This window comes from Mauremys reevesii, linkage group 15, assembly GCF_016161935.1.
Source record: "Mauremys reevesii isolate NIE-2019 linkage group 15, ASM1616193v1, whole genome shotgun sequence".
In the NCBI taxonomy this organism is placed as follows: domain Eukaryota; kingdom Metazoa; phylum Chordata; order Testudines; family Geoemydidae; genus Mauremys; species Mauremys reevesii.
Window position 1 is genome coordinate 38,671,422 of NC_052637.1, and position 21,513 is coordinate 38,692,934.

Consider the following 21,513-nt stretch of genomic DNA (forward strand, 5'->3'; position numbering starts at 1 on the left):
TCCTGAAGATTATCACATTCTGAGAGTTCCTATTAATGCCAAGAGAGCAAGTTACTTCATCTTCCTGTGCCTCAGTTTCTCATTTGCAAAATGGGGATAATAATCCTGATCTACATTACAGCACTAATGTGAATTTGGGACTTGAGTTAGAGGAGCTGAGTATCTGCAGCTCCAGGCCATTCATTCATTAACCTGGGTAAAGCACCTCAGCTGGAAGGTGCTGGAACAACCCAAAGTATTACTGATAGGAGAGGCAGGATGGCTTTGTGACTAAGGCAAGGGATTGGGATGCAGTAGTTCTGAGTTCAAGTCCCAGCTCAGTCACAGACATCCTATGTGTGACCTTAGACAAGTCACCTAATCTCTGAATTAATTCCCCATATGTAAAATGGGTGTAATAATTCTCCCCCTGCTGTCTTGTCTGTTTAGATTGTGAGATCTTTGGGGCAGAGAGTAATTAATCACTGAACATTTACCCAGGGTCAAGATGGATTCTCCATCACTGGTGGTTTTTAAATCAGCATTGGATGTTTTTCTAAGAGCTCTGCTCTAGGAATTATCTGGGGGAAGTTCTCTGGCCTGTGTTATCCAGCAGCTCAGACTACATGATCACAATGATCCCTTCTGGCCTGGGAATGCCTGAATCTATGAATCCCATGTGTATGTACAGCACCTAGAACGGTGGGACCCTGATCTCAGCTGGGGCATCTCAGCACCACCCTAACATGAATACAAGTAAGCATATGGGGAAAGAATTTGAAAAATATATTCACTTTCAAAGATTTCACTCACAATTCTGGTTTGGATAGAAACTAGCTTTTTGAAAAAAGGAAACCATTAAAAATAAATGATTTTTCAGCATCAAGTTTATGGTGTTAGGACTTTCAGTTTTTCAATGAAAAACCACCCATTGCCACTGAAAATGGGTTTGTTTTTACAAAACCCCAAACAATTTCACCCAAAAGGATGTCCCTTCCCCCAGTTTCCTCAAAAAATCTTTCACGGGGAAAAAAAAAAAAACACCATAATTTCCTAATCAGCTAGACCTTTCTTGTGCTTTGCGTATTTTTCCTTTATTATCCCAATTCTCAATAGGATTTGGTTGTGAACAAGTGTTTTTCCTTTTGCACCTGGATGCCCGAAGCTGATCCTTTGCCCTAACTTCCATCCTTAGGATACTGCTCTAACTAGCCATCTTTGTGCACATTGGTCCAGTCTGTGCATGTCCATTGGGATGGGAGGTGGGGGTGGATTTATTACATGGTCGTTTTTTTGCTTGAAGAACTTGGCTTCTACATTTTGGAAATATAGCCCCATAAAATGTAGTTTTATGACTCCTCTGGAGAAGGAAAGAGGCAGGTGAAGGACTGAAAGATGCAGAGAGGAACTTATTCAAACAACAGATATGTTGAGGACGCGGAAGGAACAGCAAGGGACAGACAGATCACGGGAGGCAAAGTAAATTGCCCTCTTGTTTAAATGCTTTCTTTTCAAGCCTGCCCCAGTGTGAAAGCCCCCCTTTTAAAGGGAACTGAGTGGGAATTCACACCTGTAAGCTGGAACCACTGCCTCCTAGGCTCAGGATGGCTAAATAGACACAAGTCAGCTTAGATCAGTTTCACTGCAGCTGGTGCATAAAGGAAACTGAACTCTTGCCTTTACACCGGATTACTCTGGAAGAAAGCAGTATTTGTTCGCGATGGGCTGAATAGTTCTGAAGTATTCACTTTTATATCTGTGTCCATCCCCAAAGGGTCCTGCAAATTCAAATGAAAGCTTCTTCAGCCACTTGTGAGGAAATCATTTGACACTGGAGCTGGTTGGTCCTGGAGCTTTTTAGATGCATTACTGGAAAACTATGTGCTCAGACATAGCACAAAACAAAAATAATCAACTAGTTCCAGCAAATTATCCCTTCGAAACCCTAACCAAAAAAGGTCCTCAGTGGCTTCATAATTGGTCAGTGTTTGACTGCAAGAGACTCTACATTATTTTGACATTACTTGGCTGGTCATCTCCAGATCTGATCACTGTAAATTCACTCCCCTAACCAGGGGTCAGGGACAACATGCAAGATCCAGGAGAAAACGGCTGCTTTCTTTCACATCATCCTGCTCTTCACTTGGGACCAAACCCTGGTCCCATTGCAGTCAATGGCAAAACAGACAAGGACTTCAGTGAGGCAAGGATTTGGACCTTTTAAAATAACCAGCTATTAATAAGTTATTTTACATGGCACTAAAACTAATCCAGGGGAGTAGAAGTGGGGCTTTGGATGGCCTGAGGGATTGGTAACATGTTACAGAGCCATTCAGCTTGGGGTTGCTGGTACAAAGCTAATCAAGGTCAGCAGTAACTGAAACCTGAAGGATCCTGAGTCGTTCCAGTCCAAGGAAGACAGGTTATTTACTTGTTCCCATAATATATGAACTAGGGGCCACCAAATGAAATTAATGGGCAGCAAGTTTAAAACAAAAGGAAGTTCCTCACACAGCACACAATCAACCTGTGGAACTCCTTGCCTGAGGAGGTTGAGAAGGCTAGGACTATAACAGGGTTTAAAAGAGAACTAGATAAATTCATGGAGGTTAAGTCCATTAATGGCTATTAGCCAGGATGGGTAAGGAATGGTGTCCCTAGCCTCTGTTTGTCAGAGGGTGGAGATGGATGGCAGGAGAGAGATCACTTGATCATTACCTGTTAGGTTCACTCCCTCTGGGACCCCTGGCATTGGCCACTGTTGGTAGACAGATACTGGGCTAGATGGACCTTTGGTCTGACCCAGTACGGCTGTTCCTATGTTCTTAGCACAAGTGTCTACACTGCAATTGGCATAAATTGCAGTCTCAGCAAGGAGGTCAAGAAGTGAATGGAGGTGGGGCCTACACGGCTCTCCTCCCTATAGTCGTGGCTCCTCCCAGGGCAGGACTGAAACAGAGCCGTTTGGAGACGCTCCCCCTGCTGTTGCTACTTGTGCTATGCTGGTTCTGTGGAGAAAGGCTTTCAGGGGCTGATGCAGGATGTGCTGGGTGAAATCTAGGGCTGGGGTTATGCAGGAGGTCAGAATAAGTGATCACAGTGGCCCCTCCGGCCTTAATCTATGAACTCAACCATCATCTCTTGACCTGTACCTTGCACGGTCATGTAAGCCCCCAGCACTCTCTTTGGCAGTGTTACGCCCACTGGGTACACACTTTGCACTGGTGTAGGACTGCACAAGATGCAGGGCAACAGAACATTAGGCATTCAGTGCCCAGGGTGGGTCAGTTTGGGACCTTCCCCGAACCACTAAATCTCTGCACAAAAAAACCTCCCCTTCCCTGCTCCTCCCCAGAATTCCTGACCTTTGCAAGGAGGGCCTTACTTTCCCTCCCTCTCCACTACCTACAGCCTGGACACATACCTGGTCCCCCAAGCAGTGACATGGCTCAGGAGGTGCACTTTCACCTCAGTGCTTTTGGGATTGATAAACCCACCTGATTACAGTCTCCTCTAAACAGCAGTTCACCTTTTTGCATTTAGTGGTATTGCAGCCTTGAGTCCAGCCTGTTCAGAAACAGAGACACAGAACTAGATCACAAGCATCTGAGAAAACACATTCGAGGGAGCATTTTGTGTATTGTATGTCACAGTGGCTGAGTAAATGGCTAGGGTGTGATGGTGTAGAATAGAGACATCTACTGGCTGAGCATGTGGAGTGCTTACTTCTAAACACGCAGAAGCAGCAAAGGCAGAAAGACCCCAATAGTGTTTCAGTCCCAATTAATTGTGTCCGGTATTAATGAGTATTTGGCAGATGCTATAATTTCTAACCCCAGCATGGGACAATTCAGAGCCTACCATCTTTCCAGTTCTGCACATTTAGAGTTTGCTTGGCAAAAGAAAATGAGGTCAAAAAAACTATTCCCTTTCCTTTGCTGTAATCTTCTCAAAGAAGAAAAGAAATATGAAAAGAACACACAATAGTTATTGTAAATCAGTGACTTTTGCATTAAAATGATCAAAGCGTGTTGGGTGCGCACTTGAAGTTCAGATGCAAAGTGATTTTGAACTTAAATAAATAAGATTGAATTTGCATTACAGAAAAACAAAGAGCAAATTCAAAGTACAATCAGATGCAAAACCTATTCAGAAAGGACTGTCCCTTAATCAAAACCCAGATATTCTCGATGGCTAAAGCACTTTGTCTGTTCAAGGCTTCATGCACCCACTCTTACTTGCCCTTTGAAGTAGAATGCACTAAACTGCACTAGAAAAAAAAATGGCACCCATTTGTCAGATGATCATAAATAAAATGTAGGTTAATAGCATAATTTACAAATTCAGATACTGACCCTTGGGGAGTGATCCTGGCTTGAAGAAGGGGCATCTTCTACTGGCTGGTTTTTCATCTAAACTACTTCCAAAAGAGACGGTTTCTTACATGTTCCACTAAATGCAGACGTTTAAGTGGTCACAAGTAGTACCTGGCATGATGAGATGATAAAACTGGTTGGGAACATGTCCTGTGCCTTTCAGAGAAGTCTAATGATTAGTAGTAGTGCTAATAAAAGAATACATCTCATTTTGTGTTTCTCTAGTGCCCTTCATCTGGGAACCACAAAGCACGTTTCTGTGAAGTAGGTTTTATTAGCCTCATTTCACAAACAGAAGACTAAGGCACAAAGAGATCAATGCCAAGATTTTCAAGAGAGTTTTGGGTGCCCGGTTTGAAATACGAGGTCCCAATTAAGTCAATGAAAGTTAAGTATAAGCGGGTAGCCGTGTTAGTCTATCCACAAAAACAACCAGGAGCCCGGTGGCACCTTAAAGACTAACAGGTTTATTTGGGCATAAGCTTTCATGGGTAAAAAAACCTCACCTCTTCTGCATCTGAAGAAATGAGGTTTTTTTTTAACCCACGAACGCTTATGCCCAAAAAGACTAAGAGATTTATAAGGTGCCACCAAACTCCTTGTTGTTTCAATGAAAGTTGTGGGTATTCAGCACCTCTGAAAAAAAAAAAAAAAAAAAAATCAGGCCCCAGAACTCAAATTGGGCATCCAAAAAGTGAGGTACTTAAAAAAAAAAAATAGCATGACACCTTTAAAAATGTTGGTTGAAGTGACTTGTCCGCGGGGCTGCCCAGAGGATTCAAGGGGCCTGGGGTCTTTGATGGTGGTGGGGGCCCCCGCTTCGGCAGTAATTCGGCGCCTGAGGGTCCTTCTGCTGCAGGACCCGCCACCGAAGTGCCCCGAAGACCCGCGGCGGGCGCCTCCTGCCGCTGAATTACTGCCAAAGACCCGGCACTTCGGCGGCGGGTCCCGCTTCGGCAGTAATTCGGCGGCAAGGTGGAAGGACCCACCACCACTGAAGATCCAGAGTGCAAGAAGCTCCGGGGGCCCGGGCCCCGCGAGAGTTTTCCGGGACCCCCAGAGCAAATGAAGGACCCCACTCCAGGGCCCCCGAAAAACTCTTGTGGGGGCCCCTGCAGGGCCCAGGGCAAATTGCCCCTCTTGCCGCACCCTCTGGGCAGCCCTGCTTGTCCGTATGTGCACAGTGAATGACATAGCTGGGATCAGAACTCAGGAGAGAGCTCTCAGACGCCCTTGTCTTACTCCAACTGCTGCCTACTTCTGCCCTTTTACTACTAGATAATTGCCCCCCCTCCCCCCGCCTCAATATTTTAACTGCTGTCTGCACTGTTCATTTATGGAGGCTGGAGAGTTAACAGTGGGAACCTTTTCCGGTGGGGCAATGACATTGATAGTTCATAAATAGTTTTCTTTGGGTGAGGCTTTCCCTTTTCATAGGTTTTAGGAGAGTGCACAAGTCCTTGACTACCACATAACGTAGGCTCATGTGCCAGGTAGTTCCACTGAATCCTACTATAATACACCCACATTCTTAGTTCAAATGTGCCTCTTCCACATATGCCCAGGGAGATGTCTAATTTGTATATTATGAAACTTACAAGTAGCAGGTAATGTTCCATCTTTAATTTAAGAAATTATGCTAAATAACCAAAGTTTTGCTTAATTACAGGCTAATCCTAGTTCCTCAGAACATGTGATTTTGTTTTCTTATTTCTCAAAATGGAAGAGACACATTTGAACAAAGAGTATGCGTAGGTGGAGGATTTTTGATTGTCTACATTGTTCGTGGCTAAGAACAGCAGAGACACTAGCTAGGGTAAAAAGCTTAAATGTTATGGTCTAGTTAGTGGTCCACAGACTTCTGTGACCTTGAACATGTCCCTTATTCTCTCTGGGCCTCAATTCCTTATCTGAACAATGAGGATAACAGCAATTCCCAACCTCTCAGGTTGGAAGGATAAAGTCATTAAAGATCCATACAAGTGCCAGAGATACAAGATAACCTATCAGGCATCAAGGCCCCAATTCAGCAAGGTGCTTAAGCACATGCCTAACTTTAACCACAGGAGCAGTCCCATTGAAGTCAGGTAACACTGCTGTCAATAGGGCTATTCATATGCTTAAAAGTTAAACATGGGCTTAAATACCTTGCTGAACTGGAGCCCAGTTCATCACCAATTGTAGCCAAGAAGGTACTACACTGCCAGGGGCTATTAATAGATGCATTATAGTGGTTTTACACCTTTCTCCAAAGCATCATGCTTGGAGACAGGATTTTGGACTAGCTGGATGTTTTACTACAGAAACGTAAGCTCTTTTTAGGACTGAGGAGCTCAAAGTGCTTTATCACAGCTCAGTAATTAAGCCTCACAATGCCCCTTTGTTGTAAGACTAATTAGACTGATTTTACAGGTTGGGGAAACCGAGGCACAGAGCAGTTAAGTGACTTGTCCAAGGTCACGCAGTGAGTCAGTGGCAGAGCTGAAAATACCCAAGCATCCTGCCTCCCAGTCCCCTGCTCTAACCACTAGACCACATGGCTTTTGTGTTTCTCCTTGCAATTATGCATCCCCTCCTTTCCTCCCCCCCCCCCACTTAATGATTTCTAATGTTTGTTCCACCACACTGTGAGCAGACCTAGCAGATCAAAATAGCCAGTCATCTAAGGGGGGAAAAAAAATGTCTTTGTCCTTTGTTCTTCAAAGAAACTAAATAATCTCAATCCTCTGAGAAAACTCAAAGGGTGAAGGTAAAGCATCCACTCGGTTGAGAACAATGGTGGTGTATCACCAACGGAGGAACGTATCTATAGCTCTGTGTGGTTATATATTCCTCGTACTGAAAATTCCTGGGTTAATTACTTTTTCTGTAGGGAGATTTCCTAAGAGTTTTGTTATTATTTAATGATTATACCTAATATAAAGGTGAATTTTTATGTGCAAAGATACAAGGTTTGGTAAATCTTGAGCAACAGATTGTAGTTTCCACGTAATGTCTATGACTGTCACTAGTCACTATTTCATTTGGAGGCATGAGGAATTTTGCTCATTTCTAAAGATTATACAGAGAAATGCAAGAAAACACCACAGCATTTCTTAGAATAGCTGTGTCCATATTTTCAGGAATAAAGGGCTGAGTGCCCAGTCCTGCTACTCAATCAAAGTAGTGGCAAAACTCCCAATGACTTCAGTGGATGCAGAACCAAACCTCAGATTTTTCAGAACCATGGACCCTGCTATGAACAGGATTAAACCATGCAGCAGTTCTGGATACTTTCACTATTCTCTCCCATCTTCAGCCCCATTGGACTCCATTCCTCACAGTTTGCATGGCATGTTGGAGAAAGAAGGTCACACACAAAATCTTGGGCCTTGAAAAACTGGGCCCTTTTTAAAATTACTCTTCAGAGAGCTCCTGAGTAGCACAAATCAGCCTTGGGAAGCATAAAGGTGCAAGTTAGAGCTGGCTAGAAATTTTTCATCATAATTTTTTTCCCCAAAAGAAAGAAAATGTTTTTTCAACCCAAATGAAAAATTTCCAGCAAAAGGTTTCACTTTGGTCAAGGGGGGCATAGGTCAGCATTCATGTCTCACTCCCCGTCAGTACCTGGCTGCAGCCGAGGAAGCCAATGATCCAACCAGAGGACCAAATTCAGTAATGAATCTGGTCACGTGCCACTGAAGGCACGTTGCGCATATGCTGATCAGAGGACTTTGGTCAAAATGTTTGGTTTTTCAATGAACATTTTCAAAACAAAAAAAAAATGTCACTTTGTTTTGGCTGGTGGGGGTGGAAGGGACTCATGGTTTCCCCACCAAACTGAAGAGAAGGTTTTTGAAAAATTTCATTCTGACCCAAAAAATTTGAAAATTTCAAATGAAGAGAAAACTTATTTCTTTGGATTGCGTGTGCACATATATGATATACCTATTTTTATTTATTCTTTTACTCTCTAGTGGAATGATCTGATTTGCAGTTGGAATTTGCATTGAGGGAAATGTTACAAATACAGGCTGGGATTTGGGGCACCTAAGGACTCCCTTGAAAAATCCCAGCACAGATTTTATGGGTTTTGCAAAGTGGATTTGCCCAAAAGAAGGACTCTGTTTGCACAGGCTATTTTGCCAACGCATATTGCTGTTCACACAACTGCCACATTTACAAGTCAGTTCAGTACTCAATTACCCCACTGGCATGCAGCAATGCGGTGTGTGCTCACAGATAGAGAGGTGAAGCATATGAACTATGACCACAAACACAGGGGTGGGGTTGATGACCCACTGAAACTTTGTCCCTAACAAAATCCAATTAAAAACAAAACACCTATTTTGGCATGGGGAAAACCTTGATTTGGTACCTTTTGCTGTCTGGTGCAAACTTCCACAGTGGGATTTATTCTAATTAATTTGGCCCTCAGGCCCTGGTGGTCTGGGGAGTAACTTTCCTGTATCAGTAATCCCAATGAGTTTAACAGAACTCCTCATGTGCATGAAGTTACTCACGTGAGAAATGCTACTCATATGCACAAGTCATTGCAGGATTCAGGACCTAAAGCTCCCATTTTATTTAGAGCTGGGTGCCTAAAAAAAGTTAATCCCAGAAGTGTCTAGTCTGAGACATATCTGGATGTGAAAGATGATCTGAAATGCTGTATGGCTATCAAATATGAAGCTGAAATATGTCTATCAAGCCAGTATTCTTTGATCATGGTTAGTCGCTCATCATTTACACATCATAAGGGGATGCTCAATTCCAGAAGGTACAGAGTCAGCCAAAAAAAAGAGAGGATTGTGTGAGCATTTGTATCTTAAAGATGTGCAGTCATTTAAAAGAGAGAGAAAAACTAGTCAACCTCCCAAGGGTAGCAGTGTGTTATGCTTAGAAAATTAATAAGTGTTTCATGCAACTATTATCTCTCCTATTCACCAAAGAATTAAGAGCTGCCTTCATTTCTAATGTCACCTAGTAATGTTACCTCTGATACCCCTTACAAAATCATCCCATAGGATGGATGCTGTATTATTTACAACGTATCAAAAGCTAATGTTATGGTTTTATGGCAGGCTCGTACAAAAGACAATAGCTTTCTATATATAGGAGGTCCTCTTTCCGTTACGTTTGGAATAAGGAGCTCCTTGACTGTACTTTTGCAGCCCACAGCTCCCAAGAGAGCACTGTTTCTCAATGGTCATGCTAGAATTCTCAGCTCTGTGGGCTTCGTGAGACAGCAAAAAGCCTAAAAGAAAACAAAGTAAGCCAGGAGAAGGGTGAGGAGAGAAGTTTTTCTTCCATCTTCTCAGTGTCCAGAGAGGCCAACAGGAAAGCAAAATGCAGGCTTGTTTAGTTTACAGGAACAAAAATGACTGCAGTGAAAACCCTACAGGGGATTTTAGATTGCATGGTTAAAAAGCCCTCAGACAGACTTCTTTTAAGGTCAGATAAAACACGACATTCCCCAGAGGAGGCAAGAGCCCTCTATTGTGAGTCTTGTTTTCATAAAGATATCTAGGAGGAATGCTTCCTGTATTCGTGATGAGGACTGGGTCCTCCATTCATCCCTGTGGCCAGCAAGCAGCATTTCTGATAACCCAGACTGGGAACCCAGCACGTGGGCTATCAAGAGCTGAAGCTGGGCTTTCGAGCAGGCCCTAAAGGAGAGAGAATATTCCCAGACAGCCTGCATACCCAGGGGCTCACCCATTAGCAGCACTTCAGGTGCCTGGAGCCAGAACCCAGGGAAGAGAAACTTCCTGGCTCCTCTCCATCAGCTCAGCACTCTGGTGTTCACCATCACTGACACTGTGGGCAGAACCACAGGGATAGAGTGCCCCCCCCCCAAACACACTACCAATTCCCAGCACTGACTCAGTACTCCCATGCTCATCCCTGGCACTTCAGATGCCCTGTGTAGGGACCATCGGGGGACAGAATGCATCAGTCACCCTTACATCAGCACTCGACCAGTGACTGACATATCAGCTGTCTTTGGTCAATGGGAAAAGAATGTTCCCCAGACTACTCTGCACTAATCTGATGGCACTTCAGTAACCATTGGTTAGGATGGAGGGAGATATCAGTGAAGGTAAGTCTGGGGTGTGGTACCCAAGCTTGATTATTTCAGATGGCCCAGGGGGAGCTATGCATTAGGCAGTACTGTATCAGTCCCCCTTAGCTTTTCTTTTGTGGGTGAAGAAAGGGAATATTCTTAAAAGAACATTCCCCCCTCAACTATATGTTAAACAGTTGTAAATGCCCCGGTGTTATAACTACAGCTCTGCAAAACGCTCGCTACCACACCCTAAACTCACTGGGCTTGTTACAAACTCAATATGCAGCCCAGGTTGGGCCAAAGCTTCTGCAGAGGTTTGCAAATTCCTGGAGCAAACCTGGTCCCAGTTCTGAGCTAGTCTGAAGCAAGCCGGGGCCGATTTATGGTTTTGAGTTTAAAAAAACACCTTCAGAAAATGGCAGCGTTGCCCAGCGTTGATAGGAAACCAGATGGAACATGGTGGTTTTCTATCAAGTTTCACTTTGGGTCTCTCTCTGTCGTTCAAACCTGAGACTTAAAGCACAGCGTGAGGGAGTGGAGTAGGGCATTAGTGAATCCACACAAAACTAAACGGACGGGAAAGGGAAGGTTTGTGTGAATCCCTGTAAATCAAACCTGCAACCGTTCACACAGGGCTAGTTATAACAGCGCTGGAGGTGAGAGACCATCAAATTTTCCCTACCTCTAAAGGAAGGGCTCCTTTCCTGCTTTCACCCATCCTGCACTCTGCTTAGCTAGGATTTCTTAGCAAACTTTAAAGATGACTCTGTGTTTCTTTGGACCTAAGGTGCTGCACAGAACAACACTCTGCTCCAAAAAACCCCTTGAGCCTGTATTGCAACTGTAGCTACTTTCCTTGGGAGCCTGAAAAATTAGTAGTTAGAATTAGGTCACAGCGGAGTTGAACCTTTGACCTTCCTACCCTATCAGTAAATCACAAATTGGTGCTAATATTTGCATGGGTTCAGAGGGGACCAAATAAATGGTATCAATACTCAGTCTTCACTGATGTCACATGTTTCAGAGCAGTTTTTACAAGGAATACACTGGAGCCTCTTAATGAATTAAAAATAACCTGCAGTTGATCATTTACTCACAAGAGACAGCTTCAGAGATATGCAACTGGATTAAACAGAAGCATTCAAATTATTCAAAATGTGGCATGGGTCACAAGTCAAAATGAACCTGAATTGAGTGATTGTGTGTGTGCCCCCCCACATCAAAGTGCTACTGCATAATTGGCAGACTCCTGCATGACTGGCAGCTTAGATCTGGGATTAAGATTGCTGGAGTGTTGTAGGTCGGGGCTGAGGCATACATGGATTGGGATGGGGGAATCTGACATCTGTAGACTGTGCTCACACCAGATGGGCCTCTTGCAAGGCGCATTTGCTTTTAGCTATTTAACACACAAATTCATCCCAATGCTTTACATATAGTATCTGAAAGTGCGGTTAGGGGCTGGCCCTTCGCCTCTTCTTGCTTTCTCCTTCCCTCTTTTCCCCATCTAGTCTCCTCTGTTGGAGGGGTGGGGTGGGGGGTAGAGGGAGGACACAGGGGAAAGAAGCCATGTAAAATGTGATGATTTGGCATTTGATCCAATAACCCATCTCTGCCCTTGCCCTCTGGCAGGGTCTTGATTGTTGCGGAAGAGCTTTGAAAGAGCAAGCCTGAAGATCTAGTGGCAGCAAATGTACAGTGCAGAGGATAGGGCTCATCTCCTAAGCATTGCTCCCTAGGGGCTTGGCCTAGGAGCCACTGAAATCAATGGAAAGACTCGCTTTGACCTCGCTGGCTCTAGGTTGGAGGTTGCTGGTAAAAGGTGGATTGGAGAGGACCTCCCAACAAGTCTTAAAAGATCAGCTTGTGTTTTCAGTCAATGCTCTCACTTCACCCCTCTCTGAGAGTTTTAGGCCAGAAGGGACCATTAGATCATCTAGGCTGGCCAGTATGTCACATGCCAGCCAGCACATCACAGGCCACCCAGCACCCACATACTAAACCCAACAATGGAAATGAGACCTGTGTCAATGCACCCACAGGAGACAAGGCTATTATGTTCCCAAAGCAGAGAATACGAAGGACCAAGATGCACCAGTGACCAAGGCCCCTGCACTGTCAGGGAAATGATTAAGTGATATGCGCCCAGATAATCCCAGCATGTGACATGCACCCACACGCTGAATAGGAAGGAGGACCCCCACCCCATGTCACTGCCAATTGGACCCGGGGGAAAATTCCTTCCCAACCTACATAGGGTGGCCAGTTAGAGTCTAATCACATGAGCAAGAACCAGAGAGCCAAACACCTGAGAGAGAATGCCTGGGCCTTCCTCTCCTATGGCTCCCAGTGAAGACAGTGGGAGTTTTACCCAAACTAGCTCTTAGTCCCTCCACCTCTAGTAAGGGAGGAGGATAGGAGAAACTAAAGAATGTTTGGGCCTGTCTGGGTGCTGTTACCCATCTCACTGGCTAACTTTCTTCCACCCCATAGAACAATAATATTAATCTTATCTTTGCAAGAAGATGCTGATCCAATGAGAGATCCAGTGCTGGTTGTGGCCTCGTTTTATTTGTTTGGTTGACATTTGAGGTTCTAGACATTTGAATTCCCCACCCATGCAGTTGTATGATTTTCTGCTCTGGCTGCTGAAGCAGCGTTATGCTACTGGGTAAGAGGCAAAGCTGGTAGCTGATGAAATGCGAGGGGACAGCACGCTGAAGTTTGTTACAGTTTCGGAGCCCCGGGACTAGTCCCACTGGCTTCAGCGTAAGGGCTGCAAGACGGGGCCCCTAACCATTAATCCTTGCCAGGTGCACAGGCAGCAGCTACACACACCCGTGTGCCAGCAAAGACCTTCAGGGCTCAAAACAAAAGAAAAGGCAATTAAGTGGAGTTTACAGTGGAATTAGTCAGGAAAACTGTAAGTAAAGGGGGAACATTGCATATCCGATCATGAGATCATTATATCACAGAAGCTTTCAACACTAGCTCATAAGGAGACACAGAAAAAGACCTGAACATATTTCTAATGAAAGGACTGAAAAAAAGCAAACAAACCATAACTCTTAGCATACTGCACTTTTAACCAAAAGGCTTAGCCTGCATAGAGAACAGCGCTTTTCCTATTTAAATCCAATCAATGTTCTGCAAGACAGAAGGAAATATATCCAGGGTTTGAAGCCCAGCTATGTGAGGGAACAAAATAGGAACCCCATGTATCGGAGTATGGGGCACACCCATTGTGCACACTGCGTAAGTCATGCTACCAGCTTTAAGTGCAGCTACTGTTAGAGAAAAATCTACAGACCACATTTTACTCTTTATTCACTGACGGATTCCCAGAATTTGCTCACCTAGGGATAGATTGCTTTGGGCTTATGGCACAATGGGCATGCATAGCTGCACAGCTGCACTGCTGCAGACACATCCTAGGGAAGGAATTGTGACTCACGAGTCACAATCTCTACCCTGCTTGTAGAGGGTAGTAATTTAGTACTCTTCTATACTAGCTGTATCGAGTAGAGCCCTTAGGGCTTCTGCTGTGTTGCCCAGTTTGGAATTGAGGTGGGAGGAGGCAAGCTAAGGTTCTGCCCATTCCCCACCCACTCTCCATCCACCTGTCCAGGGAAGGAGTAAACAGCTGTTTACTTCTCTGCACTTGGACTCAAGGTCCTGGTATACGCCTATGGGGGCTAAAGGGAGTTCTTAGTCCCCTGTATAGATATGTAGCCCAAGTCAAACTCTAGCCTTCTAACAGTTACAAGATCACATGATTTTTCCAATGGCCAATGCCACATGGATTCCACCAAATAAAAAAACATAAAATCAAGCCATGTTCTTTTTTCTTCTTTAATTTACATCATCATTGCTGGTAATGAAGATTCTGCCTTGTAACTTTGCTAGCCGTCTAGTCCTTCACCAGGGTCTCCAGCCCACTCCTGCATTATCACAATAAAGCCTCTCTCTCTGGCAGTGACATGAGGAGAGGTGATTAAGAAAACCCACTGGGAGCAGGCTTTTTGATAGAATCAAAAAGTTGGATCCTAATAATGGTTGCAGACCTGGCAGTTAGATGCATGTTGCCCCTCTGGCCCAAGTGGTTAGCAGGGTTGTTTCCCTTAGGAGGAAGGATTGGTGACTTAAGACAGGTCTATTCTTAGTGTAACCTTGCTTAATTACCCCCAAAATTGTACACAAAGTCCTGTTTTCTTAAACACAGTAGAAACACCACCCAGCAGTTTCCTTGCTCAGAAACCCCCAAGGATGCCACTCCAATAAGCTCTGTACCCAAGAAGGAATCCTGGAAAGTTGGCAGTTTAGCCTCAGCAGGGTTACCCCATTGAACTGCAAAAAAAAAAAAAAACAAACAAACAAAAAAAACCCCAGCACCCACAAGACAACTCCACAACCCCCTCCCCCAACAGCCACTTATAGTATCTAGAGAGATAACACATATTGATAACATTGCATGTCCCTTCACCCCACTGCCGTTGCCTGGTCAGTGAGGTGAAGTTATGGTACAGCAGGCTATAAGACCTGCATGAATGTATTTGTGATAGCAACTGCTCTACTCACCATTCAGCAGCACTTCCTTGTGGCTCATCCAGGCAATTAGCTCTGCCATCTGGTCTGAGGCCCCTCCCTGAAGTGACTCAGTCCATCAGTCTACTCACTTACGCCGTGGCCTTCATTTCAGGACCTGCAACCCTTTCCTCTTCATGGCTTAACCCTCTGGCTAAGTCACATTAAGGTTCTCCTCCCTTCCAGGTATCATCAAAGTCTGCTTCCAGCCACCCCCAAATGGGCTCTCTCTAGTGTGTCACTCCAGCAGCAAGTGGTAGGGGAATCCAGCCCACCCTCTACCCTGGGTTCCAGCCCAGGAACCCTCTGCCAAGCATCTCTGGGCTTTTATTCTCCTAACTCTTACTGCCCCTTCCCTGGACTGCTTCCTACCCTGCCCTTACAGCTGCCTGTTCTTCCCCCTTAGAAGTATGACTGCAGGTTTTCCTCCCTGCAGCCTACCAGCCTCCTCTCTTTACAGATCCTGCCTAGCTTCTCCCCCAGCCAGACTTCATCAGCAGTTAGGTCCTAGCACACCCTGGGTTTCCTCCAGGTGCAACCTAAGGTTAATTGGCCTAATTCACGCCTTCGGGCCTTGTGTGGGGTGGCCAGCCCATCACAGTATTGATCTAGCTTTACAGGCTGTGGGGCAAATAAGCAGAAAGGCAAGACAGTAGCTCTAGATAAGTAATCTCTGAAGCTCTTGGGGGGAAATTACAGGACAATGGCCTGCTTCCATGCACCAGCCTGGAGTGACACAGCTGTTTTGTCAATGCTGAGAACTAACAAATCCAAAGGACCCACTCACTCCAAGTGCTGATAACAAGGGAAGGAGGATGACCAAAAAGATGGAGCAGCTTTTAAAGGAGATTCTCCCTGAAGCAGGGGGAGAGAAATGGTTTGTGAATTAAAGAAACAGATTTTGCGCCACTGGTCCTGTGGGAGTGTCTGAAGAAATTTAGGCCTCCCCTGGCTCCTAGGGATGGCAAGCCTTGGAGAGGCAGATATATGTACAGTGTTTATTGTTTTGAGATCTGCTTACTATGAAATGCTTTTGTTCTAAATAAATAATGCCTTGTGTTATGGAGGCCGTCTGGTCACTGGTTCCCACTGTCATTGTTCCAGTATGGGACAGAACTGCCGGCCCTGGAGATAAGTCAGGCCTGTTGAGATAAACACAGCTGATGACAGAGGACTGCTGTGCAGGCCGGCTCTGAGAGTGGGAGAATGATTCCCCCGCCTGAGACAAATGACGGCTTGTGACCCGATAGCTGGGTGGGGGGGCACTCAAAGAGACCAGGAGTCAGAGGTGAAGTTAGCTCAGTAACTGTGACACACAGCTGGTCAAATATGTGGAAGGAATTAGCAGAGATGGCCGCACAGACTTCCCAACATGGGGAGGAGAAGAACTGACACTCCATATCCAGAAAAAGAGCCACATTTCTTTCTTCTTGCCTGCCTGTGTGTCAGCCTCTGAATGGAAAGCGCCACACTGGGACTTAAAGGAAACACTCCCTGCTCCTGAGAGAGTGCCTATACCAGGGGCGGGCAAATTTTTTGGCCTGAGAGCCACATCAGGTTTCGGAAATTGTATGGAGGGCCCCCCCTGCTTCTTGCCCCCTGACGGCCCCCCCGAGACTCCTGCCCCATCCAACCCCCCCTCCCCGTTCCCTGACTGCCCCCCGAACTCCCACCCCTGACTGCCCCCACTGCCCCATCCAACCCCCCCCTTCCTGAATGCTGCCCCCATCCAACCACCCCTTCTCCCTGACCATTCCCAGAACCCCTGCCCCCCACCACCCCATCCAACCCCTCCTCTCATTCCTGAATGCTGCCCCCGGGACCCCTGCCCCCATTCAACCTCCCTGTTCCCCACCCTCTGACTGCCTCGATCCCTATCCACACCCTGGCCACCACCCCAAACTCCCCTGGCCTCTATCCAACCCCCCCTGCTTCCTGCCCCCTTATCATGCTGCCTGGAGCACCGGTGGCTGGCGGCGCTACAGTTGCGCCACCCGGCTGGAGCCGGCCACGCACCGTGCAGCACAGAGCACCGGGTCAAGCCGGGCTTTGCAGCTGCGCTGGCCACCGCCCAGAGCATTGCGCCGGCAGCACAGCGCGCTGAGGCCACGGGGAAGGGGGAACAGCAGGGGAGGAGCGGGGGCTAGCCTCTCAGGGGCTCAGGAGCCGACCAGGAGGGCCCCACAGGCCAGATATAGCCCGCGGGCAGTAGTTTGCTCACCTCTGGCCTATACAGTAGCTGTATCCATGGTAGGAAAATGGACACACCAGGCTGTGTCTAGTTACGGGTCTTCTACTATGAAACTCAACTATAATTCCTCTCAGTAAAACTTTGACATTCCTAACAAAGCTAAAGCCACAGCAACTTAATGAGATGGGAAAAGTACATCAAGCTCATTAAGTAATTATGAGGGAAAATCCCTGAAGCAGATGCTTGTGTTGCCTAAAGTGCAGCTTACTTTTAACTGGCAACTTTGAAAAGGATTCTGCTATTAAAGCATTATTTGGTCCCAAACCCACAACAAACTCTTTCATTTGCTTTACCAGTGGGAACTAGATGGGCAAACGGTGTGGATATGGGGGCTACTTTTTAGTGGTACAGATAAAAGAGAAGACTTGACCAGGAAACCCTGGCTGAAGTCCTGGCCATATGGAAGTCAATGGCAATATTCCCATAGATTTCAGTAGGCTCAGGTTTTTGCCCAGTGTGCAGTTAGCTGCTATGATCTCAAGAATCAAACAAAGAATATCTTTGGAGAGTTCTGTATGTGTGTGAGAGATACTACAGACCCTTAAAAACAACGATGAGTCCGGTGGCACCTTAAAGACTAACAGATTTATTTGGACATAAGCTTTTGTGGGTAAAAAAACCCACTTCTTCAGATGCATGGAGTGAAAGTTACAGATGCAGGCATAAATATACTGACACATGAAGAGAAGGGAGTTACCTTACAGACCCTTGGAAGAAGAAAAGGAACATGCTACACCTGTCCAGTATATTTCTTCCACCAATCCCATAGAAATGCTGTCCCTAGAGGCACAGGGCACTAGATGATCCACATTCTCTTTCTTTTAATTTTTAAAATTAATTTTCATCTAATGCAAGGTCATGGATGTGACCCATGGAGAATGAAAAGCAGCATGGGCCATGGAAGTGCAGACTCTCCTCTGCTCCCTGACCCACTGTCCTCAACTAAATGTGCATCCCCCTTGACCTAGAGGTATCAGTACTTGGAGTCGGTGGATCCTTCAAGCTCACATCTCCATCAGTTCTTATCCTTGGTGCTGAGGCTGCTGGCAAAGGTCAGCTGTAATAGGGACTTGGGGGAGGTTAGATCATAGTTACGTGTCCGCTGGAAGCTGGGCTGAGATCACTAGCTTATTTCTTATAGCTAACTGAACAGCCATGGGACAGTACCAGCTGCCATCCACCAACCAGCCTTAGCAATGACCGTGGGCTGAAAGCTTCATTCCCAGGTACCAGTTCTATGAGGCATCCAGCCCCCAGGTGCACGTGTTTTGTTTTTTCACACAGCTCTGGCACACTTTGATCTAGTGTCCTTGGTCAAGATGGGCTTTAGAAATTCATCCAGGGGCAAGCAGATTTAATGGGTGGCAAGGCTGCCAAAGGCTTCATGATCTTGGTGTCCATTGGATACACAAAGGTTTACGGCTCATCCTCATCTGCCAACTGGGCCTTTCATTGGCTGTCTGGGCCTTTATCCTGACATCACAGCCCCGCACAGAGTGGTTCAATTGGTCAGTAGTGTGATATTACCATTTGCTGACAAATTGAATTGAGCAGAAACATACTGTGCTATGCAGAAATATTTGCAAGAGCTGGGCTCACTTCAGTGAATACCAATTATATCTTCTTCTCTAATTGCTGGCAACTGGCACTCAATCTGAAATAACACATGCAATGCGCATCCCTTGGCTTTTCAGCTGTGGCCTTGTGTTCAGGGAAGCAGAAAAGGAAACTGCCGATCAGAAAACCATGCTAGCATCAGGACAGTTATTTTTCAGCGGCACCCAGGAATAGGCCCAACACCCACCCACAAGATTTAGGGCTCGGTTCTGCCATCCTTTCTCGTGTGGAGTTGGACTTTCCTCCAGAAGGGTTCCTGGTAATTTCAGTTGGATTCCTTGTGCAGCCAATGGAATGACTCAATGAGAGTAAAGGTGGCAGAAATTGACCCAAAATGTTTTACTGGATGAACCTCAAGTGGATTGGACCAGGGATGGGCCAAGAAGGGGTCATTTTTAGGGGGGTTTTCCCCCAAAACTCATCATCCTTATTTTTAAAGTGCCCAAAAGCATGCTGGGTGCCTCACAATAGATATAAAGAGACATCGTATTTGCTTTGAAGATCTTACAGACTACTTTTTCCAATATGGTGTCATAAAGCAGGAGAGTAGGTATTAAGGAGGACAGGCAGGGGTAACACTGGTAAAGACAGGGGATAACTTAAAGGACTACTCAGCAAGGACTACTGGATGGCATGCAGGATAAAGAACGTGTATGTAAAAATTGAAATAAAATAACCGTCTTTCCAGGGAGAAGTTTTGTATTAGGACCACAGTGCAATGTCGGGGCAAAAAGGCCTAACGTGATCCTTAGGTGTATAAACAGGGGATCACCCGTAGGGAAGTGATATTGCCTCTGTATGTGGTGCTGTTATTGGAAGAGTGTGTCCACTTGAAAACAACACTGAAAACTTGGAGAGGCTTCTGTGACGAGCCATAAAAAATGATCAGAACTTTGCAAGTGGACCCTCAGTTTATAATGACCCATCTGAAACCAATCACCCCTGAAACTACGGGGTGACTGATCCATATATTGCCGCTTGAGCTCATCTTTACCATGCAGTAGTGTCTGTAGTAGGAGATCTATCACTGTAGCTACAAAGGACAATTGTTTGGACATCTTTGCTCCCAAATGGTCTAGGCTAGGGCAATTTCTAAGTAAAAATACCCAGTGTTTTCCATCCTCCCTCTACCTCAGCACGTCTCTAATCATGGGATCTTTACTGTCATGTGACTTCAGAGTGGTAAAATGGCCAAATTCAGAGGCAAATGCTGTTTGCTCAACAAACCTGTCATTAGCTATTTTTTACAGCAATTCATGTTGTTGTTTTCCTTTTCATAGGTAGTTTGTGGAATTGCATGGTCACGAAACCTCAGCTATTTTAAGGTCTTGTGAAACCCACACCCTTTGCTAGCTAGCTGTCCCTCCACTTATTAGTAACATTATCAATAAGGAAGGTCATAAATCGCTCACTGGACAGGAACTCAAAGACCAAAGTCGTGTAACTCAAAGAGGCTCAAAGCAAAAGGGGTCCCTTTAGTGTCAGGGTGGTCTGTGTAAAGTTAGGAGACACCTGCTAGCAAGTCCTGGGACACTAGCATCTGTGTAAACTTGCCCCCTCCCTAGACCCGCAATCCTTATAAGGTGTTGAATGAATCAGTTTCATGAAAAAGGCACTGTTCAGAGTTGGGCTAAAGCTTACATATACCTAAGTAAAACAGAGCCGGTGCTGTGCAGTCCTGGGATGGATTACCAGGGACCACAGGGAGGCCTATTAATTATTGTGACAGACGGATCTGCTTGCTGACTGGTGGATTGAGTTCCAGGGATGGTGTATTTTTTTTTTTTTTAATAACAGACCCCTCTGTGCAAAGTTTCAAGAAAGTGCAATACAGTTGAAAGGATTTGAGGAAACACGAGCACAAGATGAGAGTCCAAAACTAAATAATTCTTGACAAAATCCCAAGCTGAAAACTAACAAGATCAGTGCCGTTTTAGCATTTCCCCAAATCTCATTGTCCGGTTTGATCTCATTCATGCTGGGGGTGGGTGGAGGGAGCTAATCTTGCATTTTGGGAAATCGGGTGCAGAGTCTCTCCTGTGTTGCAGAACTTTGCTGGAGGCAGATGGAGACAGTGAGGAGGGGGGGAAAAAACCAAAACTGCATCAGATACATTAATTTGGTGGGCTGATCTGCCCGGCCCAAGCATGAGTTGGAACAGCCTAGAGTTAAAGCAGCTGAGATGCACCCCCACACTCCCATTGTTTCACTCCTGACACACCCCTGTGGAGGGGTTGGTCAGTTGGATCAACAACCAACTATGCCAGTTTTATGCCCTGAGAGCTAGGGGAATTCTCAGCTGGCCAGCCATAGCTACATCAGTGGTTCTCAAACTTTTTTTACTGGTGACCCCTTTCACATAGCAAGCCTCTGAGTGCAACCCTCCTTCTAAATTAAAAATACTTGTTTATATATTTAACACCATTATAAATGTGGAGGCAAAGCAGGGTTTGGGGTGGAGGTTCAGAGCTTGCGACCCCCCCCCATGTAATAACCTCATGACCCCCTGAGGGGTCCCAACCCCCAGTTTGAGAACCGCTGAGCTACATCCTGGCTTCATTGCACCACCACAAAGTAGCCAGATTGCCGAAGACAATCTGTCCCTTAAAGTTATCTAGGACCTTATCCTTTTCCCACTAAAATCAGTGGCAAGCGGG

The 21,513-nt window shown here is 45.7% G+C and overlaps 1 long non-coding RNA gene across 1 annotated transcript; it reads right to left on the reverse strand.

Annotated features, from left to right (window-relative positions):
- Positions 1 to 908: 908 nt before the first annotated feature.
- On the reverse strand, positions 909 to 15,765 carry LOC120383774. Its single transcript, XR_005588522.1, has 4 exons — positions 14,983 to 15,765; positions 4,335 to 4,466; positions 3,477 to 3,546; positions 909 to 1,757 (listed from the first exon to the last, which is right to left on the reverse strand). It is a non-coding gene; the product is annotated as an uncharacterized LOC120383774 (long non-coding RNA).
- Positions 15,766 to 21,513: the final 5,748 nt, after the last annotated feature.